The sequence below is a fragment of the Bos indicus genome, chromosome 10 (assembly GCF_029378745.1).
Source record: "Bos indicus isolate NIAB-ARS_2022 breed Sahiwal x Tharparkar chromosome 10, NIAB-ARS_B.indTharparkar_mat_pri_1.0, whole genome shotgun sequence".
In the NCBI taxonomy this organism is placed as follows: Eukaryota; Metazoa; Chordata; class Mammalia; order Artiodactyla; family Bovidae; genus Bos; species Bos indicus.
Genome location: NC_091769.1, coordinates 4,634,897 through 4,650,388, shown reverse-complemented (window position 1 = coordinate 4,650,388; position 15,492 = coordinate 4,634,897). Strand labels below are relative to the sequence as shown.

Sequence of the window (15,492 nt, the reverse complement as noted above, 5' to 3'; positions counted from 1 at the left end):
TTCTTAGTCATGTCAACCACAAGGCTCCAGGGAAGAGGAGAGCCTTCCATCTGAACACTGTTTACAAACTTCTTTATTCTGTCACACTCTAAAATTATTCACCAAGAAAGTAGGTACTCATCAAATCTTTTTAGAAAATGTGAACTCATGATTACACCCTACTTTATATTACAGTTATTTTTGTATTTCACTTCCTTACTAAATTATATACTTCTTAGGGGGCACAGCCTTTGTCTTGTATGTATTTGTCTCCTCCTGGGGCACCTACTACAGAGCTGGGGATACAGAAAGGTGGTGTCCTTTAAAAAAAATTTTTTTTTACTGTAGTATAGTTGCTTTATGATGTTGTGTTAGTTTCTGCTGTGCCACCAAGTGAATCAGCCATGTGTGTACATATATCCCCTCCTTTCTGGACTTCCTTCCCATTTAGGTCACCACAGAGCACTGAGTAGGCTTCCTGGAGCCATCTAGTAGGTTCCCATTAGTAATCTATTTTATACATAGTGTTAATAGTTTATATTTGTCAATCCCAATCTTCTCATTCATCCTGTCCCTGTCCCCCCTTGCTATCATACACTTGTTCTCTGTGTCTCTGTTTCTGCTTTGTAAATAAGATCTTCTGAGGCAGTGTCCTTAATACAGGCTTTAGCTTCAGACAGGACAGACATAGCAGACTGTCTCCGTCATCAGTTAGATGTATGACCGTAGATAAGTTGCTTAAGCTCTTGGAGCCCTAGTTACTTATCTGCCAAACGAGGATCGTATTCTTTCTCTTCCCCCTTGCCTTCTCTTCCCTCTTTCCTCCTTTCACTTACTGAATGCACTTACTGAGCACTTCATGTCAGACACCAAGGGGATACAAGACAAGATAATAATGTAGGAATGGTCTTTGTTCTCCTGGAACTGTTTTAAGATTCAGAAGGATGACAAGAATGAATATGGTGAGGAAATAAAATGTGAGATAGCTAGATAAGAGGTGGGTAGGACTGGAAAGGTGTTATTCACTAAATGAGTTCTAATTGAGAGAGGCTACGGGAATGTGATTGCATTTATTTGATTTGCTTTTGGCTGCATTGAATCTTTATTGCTGTGCATGGGCTTTCTTTAACAGCGGTGAGCAGGGTCTGCTCTTCATTGCAGGGCACAGTCTTCTCACTACAGTGGCATCTCTTGTTCGGCATGTGGGCTCGAGGCACTCATGGACTCAGTAGTTGTGGCTCTCATGCTCAGGAGTTGTGGCGCACAGGCTCAGCTGCTCCATGGCGTGTGGGATCTTCCTGGACCAGGGATGGGGCCCATGCTCCCTGCAGTGCTAGGTGGATTCTTATCCACTGTACCATGAGAGAAGGCCATGATTCCTTTGAAAATGTCTGGTTGATTACCAATGGAAGAGAAAGAGAAAAAGAAAGAATGAGACAGGAGAGGACTGAAAAGGAAACAGGAGATGTGGATGCAAATGAAAAGAGAGAGTAGAAAAACAGGGGAGATGAAAAACAGGCTGGCGGGTTTAAGCTGGTGAGTTATCTGAGCTGTATGTAGGCTTATCATCAGGATATAAAAGTGTCACTAAATTGTAGCTGGAAATGTGGTTAGTAAACCTCCCAGTCCAGTACTCTCAACTCACTCATTGCTGGATCCTGTGAGCTGTCGTCCCTGTCCTTCTGGCTTAGAATTTCTAATAGAATATAAAGGGACAGGAAAACCAAGAATAACGCAGAGGTTAGGGGCTTGCATGACCAGAGTAATAATGACATCACTCATAGAAACAGAAAAGTGAGCCATGGAAATTAGGTCTCGAGTTTGGTTTAAAACCTAAGTTTCAGGTTTGAGCAGCTTGTCGAGGTGGAGTTAGAGGTTGGAATGTGATTTGGGGCAAAGGTCCCTTTAGAAACATGCATCTGAAAAATGCACTTTGCGGTCATGAAATCGGATAGTTCCTGAGGGAAGGAACAAAGACAAAGGTAAACCAAAGAGCAAATACTGAATTGGAGGGTTATCACTTGGGGGGTTACTAGGTTCTTTCAGGTCACAGGAGGAGGAAGGGCTACAATCAATGGAAACTGGAGTTACTCATGAAATAAGAGCCAAAGGAGTATCATCATATCAGTGAATCCAAGAGAAGAAATTTCAAGAAAAGGATGGCAAGTGACCACTTGTGAAAAATGATAGTGTGGACAGAGTAAAGATGCTAAGGACAAGGGGAAGAGCCATTGGATATGAGGGTAAGAAGATCAGTGGTGATTTTTAGGAACCACTTGAGGGAGGTGGAAGAAATAGTGAGGGATAAATGAACAATCAAGAGTGAATGCACTGACTGGAGAGTCCTCCACGTGGGCATCGCCCGAGGGCTCATTAGAAACGCAGATTCGCTGGCCCTCACTGACTCAAAGTGTGCCTTCGAATGCAGATGCACTCTGGGTGATTTTCCTGCAAGCGGTGTTGGGGCAGCTGTAGGGTCTTTGTTCAGCGTGACTGGCAGGGAAAGAACGTTGACAGTAGTCTTGTGGTGACAGCACAGTGTCAGGAAGGGTCTCAGAACAGGGGAGATGGGTGCCAGTTTTAGTCCGAAAGGAAGGTATAGGAAGAGGGGAAGATGGTAAAGGAGAAAAGAGAGACTTCCCTGGTGGGCCCATGGTTAAGCATCTGTGAATCTGCCTTCCAGTGCAGGGGACGCAGGCTCGGTCCTTGACTGGGGAACTAAGAGCCCATGGAACCAGGGGTCAGAAGAGAGAAGCTCTTCCTCTGTAGGAAGGAAAAAGATGCCAGGGGTGGAGAGAGAGGGATGGTCCCAGAAAGTGGAGAAATGATAGTGGTTTTCTCATACCATGCATGGCCTTGAGGACAAGGGCTGGCCTCCATCATCTATTTGTGGACATCTGAGACACTGCTGCACCTTAGTAATGACTCCTGAAAGGAAAACAGGTAAGCAGGTTGAATCTCAGGAAAAGCAGAATTATTCACCAGTGCTGTGATCTCTAGGTCACTGCAAAGAGACTGGTACCCAACATTTTTGTTCCTTAGTCTTTTTAAAAAATGTGTTTCTTGTTAAATGGCTGTGTTACATCTTAAGGAATATTTAAAAATAATCTCTCTCCCACATGTGGTTTCCTGAAAATGGAGGGTCAAACTAAAATTAAATTTTCCTGCAGTTAATATGGATTTAGTATTCAAGCTTTGGGTTTGGGTCAGTAGTTATTTGCAAGTTTGTCTAACAAGTAAAACAAAAAGTGAATGAAAAGGGATACAGGCTGGCTATAAAAGAACTCTGAAGATTTATTTTCATGGAAAAATTAAAATTCTGTTTCTTTTGGTATTCCCAGATACTGCTGCTTAATGTTTGATTCCCAAAAGAAAACTACAAAAACCTTCCATTGTATAAATGGTTACATCCTTTGAAAAAAATGTGCTCCAGAGAAGAAATAAGTCATAAGAATTTGTAAGGAGACACAGTCTTTCTTCCCTTGACCTTCTTTCCCTTATGTTCTTAAAATCAGTAGCAATTTTTGAACCAGAGCTTTTTAAAAAAGATCTTTGCAAGTTTCTTGCACTTTCCCATTGGCCCATGCTTTGACAGGGGGAGGCTGAAGTGTGGAGGAGAGTTTGATTATGAGAACTGTGTGGGGAGTGGTGGGCAGGACAGGCTGATAAAGATGAAGGACAGTACCGAGAAAAGAAGGTTTGTACCCAGAGAGGATTTCTCCTATTTCACAGATTTTCTTTGGGTCACCCTAAAATGTTCCCTCTCAATTCATCTGCATTTAATATTCATGTTATGTGAGTGGCCTGCTAGTTATTTGCAAACTTGTCTTTAAAATAATTCTAATTGTTTACCCATGGTTTTCGTTTTTACTAACATGAAAGTTCAATATCCCAATACCCAACTTGGAGTTAAGATTGGGAATATGCTCCCCCTCCCTAGTTTTTCTTTCTTCTTAACTGATTGTGAAATAAAGCAGAGATGTAATGTACTCTGTACACTAGGCGGGGTTTGAGAGTTTTTAATCCAGTGTAAACATAGCAAGTTAATTGAAATACATCCAGAATTTTAAATCATTTATCAAACAAACATGCTATATCTGACTCAGAGTCACAGTGGTCCCAGCTATTTTCATTTTATAACAAAACTAGTTTCATGCAATTTCACAGTAGAGATTATTTTTTAGTATTTTTTAAATTTTTAAAAATGTTATTGAAATATAGTTGATTTACAATGTTGTGTGAATTTCTGCTGTACAGCAATGATTCAGTTAGACATACACATGTTCTTTTCCATTGGAATTTATCACAGGATACTGAATATAGTTCCCTGTCTATGCAGTAGGATCTTGTTGTTATCCCGACTTCGCTCTTTTCTTTCTTTTTCCACAGTGGAGATTATTACATAAATTGAAATTAAGAAATCTGAACTTGTTCTCACCTACTTGGCCTCAGTTTAAAATCTTGTAATATAGGCAGTGTGTGTGTGCTCAGTTGCTTCAGTCATGTCCGACTCTTTGTGACCCCAAGGACTGTAGCCTGCCAGGCTCCTCCATCCTTGGGATTCTCCCGGCAAGAATGCTGGAGTGGGTTTGCCATGCCCTCCTCCAGGGGATCTTCCTGACCCAGGGATCGAACCTAAGTTTCCTGCATCTCCTGCATTGCAGGCAGATTCTTTACTGCTGAGCCACTGGGGAAACCCAGTTTAGCAGAGAGTTGCAGAAACAAAATTCCAGCTAACGCATGTACGGATATGCGATAGTTGTGATGGGAGTGCCCTCTCTTCTCCTGGCTGTGAGGATGGGGGCCTGTCGTCGCTTCACAGAAGCGTCTGTCAGTGCTGTCTATCACCGCACATCTCTTCCTCAGTTTCAGTGATTGTACAGGCATCTCACCCAAGTGGAAAATTCCTGTGCCTGACATGTGCCAGCAGGTAGGTGGGGTTTCAGAAACCTGCAACTGCTTGTATTAAAATTCTGCTGAGAGAGAAACCCACGCATTGCACACCCCAGAATATTTTTTTCTTTTGCTTCAAGAAAAGGACTAGTTGAAAGTTCGAACGTGTGTGAACTAGGGTAGCAGGGTTTTAACAAAGATCTGGTATTGCCAGTCACTGTGCAAGAGGACAGCCCAGCAGCACCTTCTCCCCTCGGCTGGAGGCAACTAAGTAAACACCCTCATCTCTGGAGTCCAGAGTCAGGGCCACCGGGCCTCATTAGTGGACTGACTTTACTGGCGTCTGGTGAGCAGACCCTCTCACCTCCAGAGCCATCAAGCCTCCGAATCACTGCTTGGAGGGAGGCTGGCAGCACTGGAGTTCTCTCTTATGGATTCTTGTCAAAGTTTGCAAACTCAGATTCTGCAAGGGACAGACAAGTGATGTAAGAGAGCAAGGCAGGCAGATGGAGAGCTGGAGAACCAGAAAGCTTTTTGTCCCATGCAAGGCCCCAGCATGGTTCAGAGAGGCCACCCCTCTCAGCTCGTCTCGTTGTTGTACAGGGAGGGGGCTCCGTGTTGCCAGATCTTTGGATGTGTCAAGAGAAGCCAGATATTTTTGTAAAATATATTCATCATAAACTATTGGCAACAAATTCAGAAGATATTTTGAGCAGTTTAGTAAGTGTTCAAAAACTTTTTACCTCTTTCAATTCTTTGCTCAAATATTACCTTCTCAATAAGGATTTCCCTGACCACCCTATTGTAAATGACATCCCCTACCCAACTCTGGCACTTCCTTATTCCCTTTCTCTGCTTTATCTTCCTCCATGGCACTTGCTACTATCCAATAAGGGCATAAACTTTTATCTGACTGCTCTCCTTCTGATGTCCACAATCAGGAACAGTGTTTGGCTCACAGAAGGTTCTCAAGATTATTACTGAGTAAATGCAGATCCGATACACAGAGACAGGACTAGGGTAAGGTGAGTGAGGCACCCAGAGTGTGAAATTGAAGACACTGAGCTTCAGTGACCACAGAAGTGAGAACCTCCTTAAATTTTTTTCTGTTAGATGCCATACTCTCCTTACCCTAGTCACTTTCACGGTGATGCAGTTGCTACAGTGGTCTCTGATATAATTCTGAAGGCAGAGTGAGAAAGAGGGAAAGGGATTAGAGTGTTTAAAAATGAACATGCTACTGTTATTTTAAACAATATGACTCCAATGAATCTCTAATAAGTGCATCAACAGCACACGTGATATTGACCAAGAATGGTGCAGTGATCTGCTGTTAGGATGCAGATCGTCTGGGGATTAGGAACTTGAGTTTATGCCTTCATCTGCATTCTTACATAGAGAAATGTAAAAAACATGATGAGCTCATAGGAAAATTTTCCATCAACAAGGAGAGACAGGATTGGTTTCAGTTCCAAGCATAGGATGAACAGAGTTAAGAGTTCTTATTTACTGAAAACCACCAAAATGTGGAACAAATTGAAAAAAGAATCAACTTCTGTAGAAGAGGCATTACAATCCATTTTCAAATTGTAGTCAGAAGAAATTTGAGAGAATTCTTTGAGAGAATTCCCTAGAGGTCCAGTGGTTAGCACTCAGTGCTTTCACTGCTAGAGACCAGGTTCAATCCCTAATCAGGGCACTAAGATCCTACAAGCCATGTATTACAACAACAACAAAAAATTGAATGAAAGAAATTAAATATGAGAAAATTTCCAGGTATTGTAACAAGGGCCAGACAGCATTTTCAATATATAGTTTTCCTGGCTGAGAGTCATTCTACACTTATACTCTAACTTTATGTCCAGCTGACAATGAACCATAGTATGTAGGCATTATGTAATGGTGAATATTATAGGCTGTTAAATAAGAAATGCGGGCTGAGATTCTGAAATAGAACATCTATCAGGTACCAAAAAGGATGATGAGACAGATCAAAATGGAAGTTGTTGAAATTTAATGAGAAACTATTGATTGCTCAAGCAGAGTTGCAGTGGGAGGGACCTACCAAGGGATCCCTCCAAGAATCCTCAGTGATCCCTATGGGAGAATCAGCTTTAAGCATCTCCCATGCCAGATAACACAAAGCCCTTTAGAATGACACCAGTCAAGGAAGAACTTTCTACTCCTTTCCCTCTTCCCTCTAACCCCAAGGACCTACGAGCATTACTCAGCAGGGTGGTAGTAAGAAAAGGCCCACCACCTCTCTTGCTGGAACTCTGCCCTTGCTGGGAGAGGGAAAAGATCTAACACTAAATCAAAGAAAGAGTTCTTTGCATTGCATGGAATGGGGCATTCTCATTATTGCGTGGAGACTGTTCTGTGACGTAAAGTGACCTGAGATGGCCTGTTTCCCAAGAGTGAGCAGTAAAGTCATGGAACATGCTGGATTTCATTCAGGGGAAGGGAAACTGAACAAATTTTAAAGGGATGGTTGGAGTCAAAGCTCGAGTTTCCTTTTGATGACCTCTCATGAATGCACTTGTTCACTGCACGATACTGAGATTACAGCAGGCCCTGCAGTAGCTCTATGGCCATTCTCTGCCATTATTGTTGAATTACCTAAAAAACATGCTCTTAGGAAGAATAACTAAGAATAGCTTAAAAAGAGTGAAAAGAAGATGGTCAGGTATAGTCTTTAGGTGCACTTGTATGGCTGTGCAGTAACTGGGAATCACGTTTCTTAGTTCAGGATACTGTAACAGAATACAATCCACAAAGTGTATTAAGCAACAGGCATTTATTTCTCACAGTTCTGGAGACTGGGAAATCCAAAATCAAGACATCTGGTGTCTGGTGTGGGATTCCTTCTGGTTTGCAGAATACCATCTACTAGTCATATCCTCATACAGCAGAGAGACCAGAGGGGAAGCAAATTCACTCACGTCGTGAACTTCCAGATGTTCAAGCTGGTTTTAGAAAAGGCAGAGAAACCAGACATCAAATTGCCAACATCCACTGGAAAATCGAAAAAGCAAGAGAGTTCCAGAAAAACATCTATTTCTGCTTTATTGACTATGCCAAAGCCTTTGACTGTGTGGATCACAATAAACTGTGAAAAATTCTGAAAGAGATGGGAATACCAGACCACATGACCTGCCTCTTGATAAACCTGTATGCAGGTCAGGAAGCAACAGTTAGAACTGGACATGGAACAACAGACTAGTTCCAAATAGGAAAAGGAGTACGTCAAGGCTGTATATTGTCACCCTGCTTATTTAACTTCTATACAGAGTACATCATGAGAAATGCTGGGCTGGAGGAAGCACAAGCTGGAATCAAGATTGCTGGAAGAAATATTAATAACCTCAGATATGCAGATGACATCACTCTTATGGCAGAAAGTGAAGAAGAACTAAAGAGCCTCTTGATAAAAGTGAAAGAGGAGAGTGAAAAAGTTGGCTTAAAGCTCAACATTCAGAAAACTAAGATCATGGCATCCGGTCCCATCACTTCATGGGAAATAGATGGGGAAACAGTGGAAACAGTGTCAGACTTTATTTTGGGGGGCTCCAAAATCACTGTAGATGGTGATTGCAGCCATGAAATTAAAAGACGCTTACTCCTTGGAAGGAAAGTTATGACCAACCTAGATAGCATATTCAAAAGCAGAGACATTACTTTGCCAACAAAGGTCTGTCTAGTCAAAGCTATGGTTTTTCCAGTAATCATGTATGGATGTGAGAGTTGGACTATAAAGAAAGCTGAGCACCGAAGAATTGATGCTTTTGAACTGTGATGTTGGAGAAGACTCTTGAGAGTCCCTTGGACTGCAAGGAGATCCAACCAGTCCATCCTAAAGGACATTAGTCCTGGGTGTTCATTGGAAGGACTGATGTTGAAGCTGACACTCCAACAGTTTTGAGTTTTGGCCACCTGATGCAAAGAGCTGACTCATTGGAAAAGACCCTGATGCTGGGAAAGATGGGGGCAGGAGGAGAAGGGGACGACAGAGGATGAGATGGTTGGATGGCATTACCGACTCAATGGACATGGGTTTGGGTGGACTCTGGGAGTTGGTGATGGACAGGGAGGCCTGCTGTGCTGCAGTTCATGGGGTCGCAAAGAGTTGGACACAACTGAGCAACTGAACTGAACTCCTCTTAAAAACTCTCTAGTCCCATCTATGATTCCACCCTCATGACCTCATTGCCTCCGGAAGTCCTCATCTCCAAATACCATTAAACTGGGGATTAGGGTTTCAACACATGAGTTTTGGGGGCACATAAACATTCAGTCTCGGAGAAGGCAATGGCAAGCCATTCCAGTACTCTTGCCTAGAAAATCCCATGGACGGAGGAGCCTGGTAGGGTAGGTTGCAGCCCATGGGGTTGCGAAGAGTCGGACACGACTGAACGACTTCACTTTAACTTTTCACTTTCACACATTGGAGAATGAAATGGCAACCCACTCCAGTGTTCTTGCCTGGACAATCCCAGGGACAGGGAAGCCTGTTGGGCTGCCATCTATGGGGTCACACAGAGTCGGACACGACTGAAGCGACTTAGCAAACATTCAGTCTATTGTAATAAATGAAGGAGCTCAGAGTAGAGGTCTTGGAGGGAAGAATGAAGCCAGCTAGACATGGGAGCTTGGTGGTGGGGTCCTCTCCTTAAGAATTCACTCCTCACCAGTTACAAAAGATGAGAGTCTCCCTTGTAAAATAGAATCCATCACTCTTGGTTCATACCTTTCAATTCAGGTGTTGTAAAGTGAGATTTTGAAGCACAATTAACAAAGTCTAGAAAGTAAGATAATAAGTAATATATTGCTGGGTAAAATAAGGAAGTGGAAGGAATAGAATTTTGGAAGACAGAGTCAGATCCGCCTCTTAGGGCTCTGTGCTTCTTAGTTTCCTCATCGGTAAAAAGTATGGACATTAATACTGTTTTTAGGATTGTTGGGTGGATTAAATGAGAACATATATGTAAATAAATTGTCTTATACTATGTTGGTTCACAGCCAGCATCCAACAAATAAGAAATATTATTATTAAATGCTAGAAGACTCACCATCTACATTGGGAAAAATTATTTCTATCACTTATATATTACTTACCTCTGTTGTCATCATCATTATGCAATGGCAGGCTTATGAACATTCTTGCAAAAAGCTTATATTGGAACAAATGTGTTTACTTCATGTAATTTGCTTTCCTTACATGAGTAATACAAAATACCTGTATAATAGTCAAGGAAAGCCCCCCAAATGTACTCTCCTAGAAAATTAGCTCTTTTCAATTTTATTTCACACACTAAAAAAAATATTTGAAGTGTTTCAGTAATAACTTTAGCAGTCCTTAAGAAGATTGAAGTGAAGTGAAGTGAAGTGAAAGCCATTCAGTTGTGTCCGACTCTCTGTGACCCCAAGGACTGTACAGTCCATGGAATTCTCCAGGCCAGAATACTGGAATGGATAGCCTATCCCTTCCCCAGCAGATCTTCCCAACCCAGGGATCGAACCCAGATCTCCCACATTGCAGGTGGATTCTTTACCAGCTGAGCTACCAGGGAAGCCCTTTAAGAAGATTAGGAGAGCTGTTCTAAAATGATTGATTTTTATGTCTTTAAAAGGGAAACGCCTAGTTTATTTTTGGAGAGTGGAAACCTACCCTAATGCAGCTAATGTAATAACTTCTAATGCAAACAGTCTTGTGACTTTGTCTTGTCTCATGCCATCTCAGTAAATATTTGTGAGCCCTGGCAAACTAAATTGTGCTGATTTCCCAGAGTCCCAGGAGATAATGGGAGACTTTTTTTTTTTTTTTTTTAATGAATGTCTACAGTTTTCAGGAGTTTCAATAAAATATAACATAAGTTGTGGGTAATATAAAACAGCTATCCTCAACCCATGTACCAGTAGGTTAGCAGCATTGCATGGTATCAGCCAATAAGAACGGACGTTCAGATTCTGGCCCCCTCTTAACCAGGGTAATGTTATGATCTTGATAGAGGTTACATAAATTGTTATAGGTAGATATGTGAGGACTGACATTAGGCTGTTCGTGTACGTACCCCATGAATACATAAGTCCCTTATTATCAATAAGCCATCCCTTTGTGAACCTGCATTGTTCTGGGAACTGTTCTCCTGTAAAGCTCAGGTTCTGGGTCCCTCAGTGAAGAACTAGTGCCTTTGTGAGCCCAGACTGGGGAATCCTTTGAGAATGCAAGAGCAGGACATACAGTTTTTGCAATTTTACTTTCTATTACCCAATTTGTATTTTGATTTTAGTGGTAGTTACATGTGTATCTGCACATTTGTCAAAACTCACTGAATTTCTAAAGATAGGTGCTTTGTTATATTTATAAGGACCTCCCAGGAGGCTCAGTGGTAAAGAATCTGTGTGCCGATGCAGGAGATGCAGGTTTGGTCCCTGGGTCAGGAAAATCCCCTGGAGAAGGGAATGGCAACCCACTCCAGCATTCTTGCCTGGGAAATTCCATGCGTAAAGGAGCCTGGCTGGCTACAGTCCATGGGGTTGCAGAGAGTCGGACAAGGCTTTGTGACTAACAACAATACCTCAATAACATTGATTAAAAGTAATTATACTGCAATTAGATTATTGAAAAGTAATAATTGACATAAAAAAACCCTTCAGTGGCTCCCATTGGACTATGAGATTAAATTCACACTGCTGAAGATACTTAAAGCTCTCTGTTACATGGTTGAAGATCCCCTGGAGGAGGGGGTGGCAACCCACTCCAGTATTCTTGCCTGGAGAATCCTATGGACAGAGGAGCCTGGCAAGCTACAGTCCATGGGGTCACACAGAGTCAGACATGACTGAAGTGACTGTATGTTATATATGCATGTATGTTGTATGGTTGCAAGCTACCTTCAGCAAAGGTTTTTAATCTATTTGGTGTCATGGCCACTTTTGATGGTCTGGTGAAAACTATGGGCTCCTTCTCAGAATAATGTTTTAAAACGTGTAAATAAAACATGTAAGAGTATAAAGGAAACCAATTAGATGGAATTTATATCAAAATATGTATCAGATTTTTTGTATAGTAGGATATGTACTTCTTTATTAACTCATTAAATGACTAGAGCTGGCTTAAGTCTCATAACTAATGTAATGTCAAAGTATTGAACATAGACAGTAGTTTAAGATTGATATGCAAAATCTGCAACAACTATTGATATGTGGAATCATCTGTGAGTTTTATTGGTAACAAAATCACACATACTGCTCATACGATTGTGATTTGTTTTTCATTCAAATACAAAAGGGAAAGAAATGCTAAATTTCAGCTAGAAGTTAGTGAAAATACATGTGCATTTTTTCCCCCCATCAAATTCCACCTTTTCCATACACCACTCCTCAGACTCTCTCTCTGCCTTAATTCCAGGTGACGATCCCCTGCCTGTCCCCTTGTTCCCCAACAAGCTCTCAGACACTCTCTGCTTTAGTAAACAGGGCTCTTCCCCTCCTAAAACCTATAGGGACAGCAGCTGACAAGAGTATGTGAATGTGAAGTCAGACAGTGGAGAAGGATGAGGGATATACAGTCCAGGTCCTTCCTCAGGGCATTCGAATACAGCATTTGGTTTTGGGGGAAAAAAACACAATAATGTACCAGCCAAGGGAAGATTAGTGCAGAGCTGGCCAGTGTGCAACCACTGCTTAATCAGGCGGAATGAACTGCCTGTTCTCCTCTGCCTGCGCTCCCACCGCATCTCCAGGGAGCTTCACTTGCGTAGAAAGTCCTTCCCTGCTAATCTCTATCAATCAAAATACAGCTAGTTCAGAGGCTGGCATTTCCTGCTTCCCCTAGCTGGCATCATCTGACCTCTTTCTCTCCTCCCAGAACACTTGGTTCAAATTTTTTTTTTTCAAACGGAGGTCCCATCTGACCTTGTATTGTGGTGATTGATGTCCGCGTCCATCTTCCGTCGTCCATCCTGAGCTTGAGGGCAGCATGCCCCGCTGTGTCTGCATCTCTCAGTACCTGTGCTCTGGTGCACACAAGGCCATGGGGACACAGTGGGTCAGACTGACTGTGCTGGGCCGGCCTCTGCCTCCCCGCCTCTCTGCCTCACGTCTTTGTGTCTTTTACTGATGGATTCTAATGCTTCCACTGCTAGAAACAAAGCCCTGAAAAACTTCTCTTTCATGGAAGGGCTTACCATAGAGCCACAAAACTCCCAGCCAGAAAAGAAAAGTAACTGATGTCCTTTAAAGCCGTCCTCCAGAAATTCACTCAATCATTCATGTCCTCTCTCATTCTCCTTAAAGGCCAGGTGAGAGCTTACTGTCTGAAATACATCAGGTGGGGACTGGCAGGATATACATATGTGACGCATGTTTGTGAAACTGTTTCTTAGTAGCCTAGAGACAAGGAGATTAATGCCTCTTCACGAAAGGCACACATTCCTCCCCAAATGAGGTGGAGCTGTCAAAGCAGCATCCTATTATTTATATTTTATTTTTAAATTGAAGAAGTGAAGTGAAATGAAAGTCACTCAGTCATGTCTGATTCTTTGTGTGTGTGTGTGAGTGTGTGAAGTCGCTCAGTTGTGTCCAACTCTTTGCGACCTCGTGGACTGTAGCCCGCCAGGCTCCTCTCTCCATGGGATTCTCCAGGCCAGAATACTGGGGTGGGTAGCCTTTCCCTTCTCCAGGGGATCTTCCCAACCCAGGGATTGAACCCAGGTCTCCCACATTGCAGGTGGATTCTTTACCAGCTGAGCCACAAGGGAAGACCAAGAATACTGGAGTGGGTAGCCTATCCCTTCTCCAGCAGATCTTCCTGACCCAGGGATCAAACCAGGGTCTCCTGCATTGCAGGTGGACTCTTTACCAACTGAGCAATCAGGGAAGCCTCTTTAAATTGAAGTATAGTTATTTTACAATGTCATATTAATTTCAAGTGTACAGTAAAGTGGTTCAGTTATATGTATATATATTCTTTTTCAGATTATTTTCCATTATAGGTTATTACAAGATAATGAATATAGTTCCTTGTGCTATGCAGTAGGTCCTCCTTGTTTACCTATATTATGTATAAATACATCCTTTAAATACATGTAAATATGTTAGGGCTTCCCTGGGGGCTCAGACAGTAAAGAGTCTGCCTGCAGTACAGGGAATCCAGGATCAATCCCTGGGTCAGGAAGATCTCCCAGAGAAACGAATGGCTACTCACTCTAGTATTCTTGCCTGGAAAATTCCAAGAACAGAGAAGCCTGGGGCTACAGTCCATGGGGTCCCAAAGAGTTGGACACAACTGAATGATTTTGAACTGTGGTGTTGGAGAAGACTCTTGAGAGTCCTTTGGACTGCAAGGACATCCAACCAGCCCATTCTGAAGGAGATCAGCCCTGGGATTTCTTTGGAAGGAATGATGCTAAAGTTGAAACTCCAATACTTTGGCCACCTCATGTGAAGAGTTGACTCATTGGAAAAGACTCTGATGCTGGGAGGGGTTGGGGGCAGGAGGAGAAGGGGACGGCAGCGGATGAGATGGCTGGATGGCATCACTGACTCGAAGGACGTGAGTCTGAGTGAACTCTGGGAGTTGGTGATGGACAGGGAGGCCTGGTGTGTTGCGATTCATGGGGTCTCGAAGAGTTGGACACGACTGAGCGACTGAACTGAACTGAACTGAATTGAATGACTAACATACAAACACAAGCATGTTAACCCCAAACTCCTAATTTGTCTTTCTCCTCACCCTGCTATCCTCTTTGGAAACCATAAGGTTGTTTTCTGTGTCTGTGAATCTATTTCTGTTTTGTAAATAAGTTCATTTGGATCGTTTTTTAGATTCCACCAGTAAGTGGTATCGTATATTTGTCTTTCTCTGTGTGCCTTCCCTTAATGTGATTTCATTCTTTCACATGGCTGAGTAATATTCCATTGTGTATGTGTACCGCAAGTAGCATCCTATTAATTTGGTCGGTCAGCAGTACCCAAGGCCCCACAGAATATCCATAGTTATGGTCTCTGTGAAGCTACATTTAAAAACATGAAAAACAATAAAATATGAGTTTGTATCCTGGCTTTGAAAATTATTTGCAGTGTGACCTTGAGCAAACTATTGAAGATATTTAAGCCTCAGTTTTGTCATCTATAAATATGGATGGTAAAAACATCTACCTCTTAGGGTTGTTTGATGGCAAAATGAATTAATACATGGGCAACACTTACACCAGTGCCTGGCGCATGATAAGTGCTCCATGAATCCCACAAGTGTTCACCAAAACAAAGCACCTCCCATGCATCTATTTTTTATTAAGCACTTGCTATGGGCTAAGCACTGGGTTAGGCATTAGGGATTTAAATATAAATAAAACATTACTTTATCTTCAAGGAACTCATAGCATAATGTAAGGTTTTTCAACCTGTAGACTGGAGATTCCTTAGGAAACCTTTTTCTGAGAATCTATTTGTTCATCTGACTGAGTAAATAATCTGCCTTAGATATATATGCTTTATTTTAAAAGTGTATGTAGTTACTTTAGGATTAATAATTGTTAAAATCATTTAGAAGGATTCATTTCATATTTTTTGTCATTACACATCATCTCAACCAATAAGAAAGGAACAAATGCGATC

The 15,492-nt window shown here is 42.1% G+C and overlaps 1 long non-coding RNA gene across 2 annotated transcripts; it reads right to left on the bottom strand.

Annotated features, from left to right (window-relative positions):
- Window positions 1–1,030: 1,030 nt before the first annotated feature.
- Window positions 1,031–13,155, bottom strand: LOC109564622 (uncharacterized). Of its 2 annotated transcripts, XR_011568702.1 has the most exons (5): window positions 13,062–13,155; window positions 12,790–12,890; window positions 2,825–2,907; window positions 1,625–1,675; window positions 1,031–1,370 (listed from the first exon to the last, which is right to left on the bottom strand). It is a non-coding gene; the product is annotated as an uncharacterized lncRNA (long non-coding RNA). The 2 variants fall into 2 exon arrangements; XR_002181513.2 differs by lacking the exon at window positions 13,062–13,155 and having other exon boundaries at window positions 12,790–13,055.
- Window positions 13,156–15,492: the final 2,337 nt, after the last annotated feature.